General features: G+C 39.9%; 2 non-coding genes across 2 annotated transcripts; both read left to right on the forward strand.

Moving 5' to 3' along the window:
- The first annotated feature begins 533 nt into the window (after positions 1–533).
- Positions 534–603, forward strand: LOC138090035 (small nucleolar RNA SNORD50). The gene has a single exon (XR_011145858.1). It is a non-coding gene; the product is annotated as a small nucleolar RNA SNORD50 (small nucleolar RNA).
- A 228-nt stretch (positions 604–831) lies between these two features.
- Positions 832–901, forward strand: LOC138090034 (small nucleolar RNA SNORD50). The gene has a single exon (XR_011145857.1). It is a non-coding gene; the product is annotated as a small nucleolar RNA SNORD50 (small nucleolar RNA).
- Positions 902–4,406: the final 3,505 nt, after the last annotated feature.

Consider the following 4,406-nt stretch of genomic DNA (forward strand, 5'->3'; position numbering starts at 1 on the left):
TTCAGCTATGACCTTCTATGACAATCCTTAATTTTTTAATATATTTATCCTTCCGCAGGTTAATAAATTGATTCTCCCGCAGGAACAATGGATTTCGGTGTAGCGGAACTGTTACATGGAGGTGCTAAGGTAAGTGTTGAGAGCTTCTAAGCTGAACCTGTTGATCTACAGGTTGGTCAACCTGTAAAGATGATTATCATTTGAAATTGTATTCTGTTTTTATAGATGCAAAGGTACATTTCCAAACATGCCGGACAATATTGGCTGGAAAATGACTTGGTTAAAATCTGATGATCTTACCAGGTATGTGTTCGACTAGTACTATCTATATGCTTAGTCCACGTGTAGATTAAATGAGAAAAATATTTTTGTTTTTTAACAGCATTCTGCAGGTTGATGAATACTAATGAAGCTGTGGGTGTCACTGAGCAGCTTCATTTTAAAGTAAGTTACCCTGACTTAATATCTGCTGCAGTAATTCTGCCTGGTTTGTGGTAAATGTCCGTGTGGTGTAGCTTAATGGATTTTGGTCTGATCAATGATGAAACCTATCCCGAAGCTGATAACCTGAAGAAAAGCATGTGCGGATTCGGCTTCTGAGATAAGACTAATGTTCAGATATGAGAACAAGTTTTATAACAGATTTCTGTTAGGTTATGTTTCATAGAGGAAAAACTCAATTCACAAGAGTGGGGTTTTCTGTGCCAACAGTGAGGGGTTGCTGTCTGCCTGTTGAAAGAAGTCGGTGTGCTGTGACATTTCGAAGGTGGGAACATTTCTGTGAGTAGAGATGTTTTGCTTCAAAATCAGTAAACATTGTGTCCTTGGTCTTACCTATGATGATCCTATCCCGAACCTGAATTTCTGTTGAAAAACCTTATACGGATCTGGCTTCTGAGGTGGACCATTATGAGGACAATAGCATTTTTGAAATTGTTTTAAGTAAGTTTTTTGATGTTGATAGTTTTGTAAACCTCAAATGTTTTTCTTTTCCTAGGGCTAGTGCTGCGAGATTTACTTGTCTTATGAAAATCTGGTGATTGGGAAAACCTCCAGTGGATGTGGGAAGAAAGTTCAAGATGAATTATATTTTTACATTAGTTTGTAAATAAATTCTGAACCAGCATCGAGTCTAGATAATGCATCCATAAGAGTCAAGGCATTTCTGTTGACCATGACACTGCTGTAGAATCATAACCTGTTAATCAGTGTATTACTTTCTATTTTGAATGGAAAACTTCTAGTTATCTAGCCTTGTAATTAAATAATTTTGAATAGCTTTTGGTTCCCTGTCTGTCTGAATTGAGTTTAAAACTGTGATTGTAATTACACCAAGTTAAAGTGTGTACTCTTGTGGTGGAATCTTTAGTCAGGTTTCTAGGGAGAGATGATTTGGTTTGGCAAGAATAAGTAATGTGGAAAACATTAGCTTCAATCAGGGTTGGGGTGAGAGCAAAGTGGGAGAGATGGTACCTGTTAACAGTGAGGGAAGGTCACTGATAAAATCTGGGTTAAAACTGGTCAAACATTGTATGGAATGGGTTAGTGTAAACAATAGTAGCGTCTAATCTAACCAAGGTGGTTGGGCACTGATGCTGCTAAGTCACTTCAGTAGTGTCCGACTCTGTGACCCCATGGACAGCAGCCCACCAGGCTCCTCTGTCCACGGGATTCTCTAGGCAAGAATACTGGAGTGGGTTGCCATTTCCTTCTCTGGTTGGGCCCTGACCCTAATCATTTTCCCTAAATAGATGCATGAATAACCTGTTCCCATATTTAATCGTTAAAGTCAGTGCCAATATTATCATCTGAAAACTCTTAGAAATGTTAGTTTGCCTGCTGAAGTGAAGAGATGACTTGGGGCCTGTGTACCTCAGATTCATGAGACTGAGCCTATAGTTGAGTGCCCAGACACATTTCTTCTGGTAGCAGACAACCTCCATGTATAGCCTTGTGTTAGTATTAGTCCGTTTATTATGTCCATATGGAAATAAAACTTTTGCACTGCAGTCAGCACCCCAATCTGCTTTATTTGGGACTTAAGTATGGTTTATAAAATCTGAGCACTAGCATCCCTGTATCTTAAGTATCTAGACACTAGGCACTTGGTTGTCAATAAATGCTTAACAATGAATGCTTGACCCATTGAGGGGGACTTTCCTGATTGTCCAGTGGTTAAGACTGCTTCAATGTAGGGGCTGCTGGTAGGGTTGGTGAACCCACATGCAGAGTGGTACAGCCAAAAACCTAAAACATTCAGGGAGAACTGTCCTTCATGGGGTCACAAAGAGTCGGACACTGCTTAGCAACAAAACTAATAACAAGAACCTTATGCTCTATGTGAGAGACTTTAGCCAGTAAGAATTTTCTCAGCTCTACACCATGCTTCCAGGTTATCTTAAAATACAGTAGATTCAATTCTACTGTTTGGTATTTTTTAGTAAAGTGAAGGTTGCTCAGTCTTGTCCAACTCTTTGCAACCCCTCTCCAGGTCAGAATACATTCCCTTCTCAAGGGGAACTTCCCAACCCAGAGGTCTTATCCGTGTCTCCTGCATTGCAAGCAGAGTCTTTAACTGAAGTGAGCCACCAGGGCAGCCCAAACTAGTTATACTGCCAGAAATCCAATATCCATTGCACTTGGCTTCCTTATCAAGTGCCCTCTGAACTGCTTATACAGTTCTTAATCACTGTTTGCCCAGCCTCTGAGAACTTTTGGCTGTTTTTAAGCCAGTTTCCTCATTAAATTTAGAGCCTTTAAATGCCAACCTATGTACAGATAACCAGGCTTTTCTGGTGGCTCAGAGGATAAAGTGTCTGCCTGTAATGCCAGAGACCTGGTTTCAATCCCTGGATTGGAAAGATCCCCTGGAGAAGGAAATGGCAACCCACTCCAGTATTCTTGCCTGGAGAACCCCACAGACAGAGGAGCCTGGTAGGCTACAGTCCACGGGGTCACAAAGTCGAACACAACTAAATGACTTCACTTTGCTTTTTCCTTTCCTTTCCTATGTACAGATAAGTCAAAATACAAGCATGATACAGTTTTTGTGGATCATCTTGAGGTGGAGGAAGGGTACCTTTCCAATATGAAAACCAGACCTGGTCTCATCCTCTGACCACTAGTCAATCTGAGGTCCTAACATGCTATGCAGCTGACTTATAACAAGATAAAGATTTAATCTCACAGAATCCCACACTGAGTACAGTATAATGCATCCATCCTATTTGGAAACTTTACGTTAGTTATGCTTAGTTGATTCAGTTCTCTTCAAAAGAGTTAACAATGGGAAGAGCATTTCAGAATACTCAGAATTCACCATTTGAAGAAAATGTTTGCAAACAGTGATTACTGAGGTCAGAAAACTTGACCCTTGCCTCCTAAGTATTGAGTATAATTATATATGTCAATAAATCATTTTAAAAGTGTAGTTTGATGAGTCTCTATGCACCCATGAAACCATTATTGCAGTCAAGATAATAAAGTCCATCTCCCTAAAAGTGCATTTTTACAGAGGCTTGATTTTGAACATACTAAGTTGGAGATGAAATGTGATACCCAAATGAGATTTTGCATTAGATAGGAAAGTTGAGAGGAGAGATCTAAGCTGGAGAAATAAACTTGGGAGTTAACAAGCATGTGAATGGCCATAAAGTGAGATCACCGAGGGAGTGAATACAAGAGAAGTGATCCAAGGGTTGAGTCCCAGGACATTCCAGAAGTAAGACATGGCAAGTTTAGTTCAAATCATAGAAATTATTCTGTACCAGCAAACAAAAACTGGGAAGCAGAAATCTGTTTTCAAGTTCAACTACCATATCTGAAACAAACTAGATGGAAAGTCGAGTTCAGCAAGCAAGGGTGTGAACTAAGCAATAATTGCTTGGGGTAATGGGGCTGGAGGTTGCCTTGTATTTAATACAGAGCACTGGTCAGTGTGAAAATTGAGGGAGTTAATACATAAGGACAACTCTGCAAAGTATTAGGCAAAGTGGTCTTCAGGAAAGAATGAGATGAGGAATTTATAAAGTGTGATAAGAGTTGTCATCAGATACTGTGGACTGATGAGAAAAATGGAGTTGACCACACACAAGTTAGAGATTTGCCGTTTGGTGCTAAAGTGCCCAGTGAGGCTAAAAATTGCCAAGTGTGATAGTTAATCAGCATAATTCTTACCTGTTGTCCTATGGGGTTTATCCACATGGGAGCAGAAAGCAGATCGGTGGATTAAACCAAAATTAGGGATAAACTGGCCAGAAGGAGCAGAACCATGATGGGCCAATTCAGAATGTAGGTGAAAGTGGTGTTAAAATTCACCTTGAAATCCAGGCTGATGAAAAGAAATTAGTGCTGGAAAACTGTCCCAGAAAATGACGAAGAACAGTTGTACCACAGAGAGATTATGA

Source organism: Capricornis sumatraensis, chromosome 13, assembly GCF_032405125.1.
Source record: "Capricornis sumatraensis isolate serow.1 chromosome 13, serow.2, whole genome shotgun sequence".
Taxonomy (NCBI): Eukaryota; Metazoa; Chordata; class Mammalia; order Artiodactyla; family Bovidae; genus Capricornis; species Capricornis sumatraensis.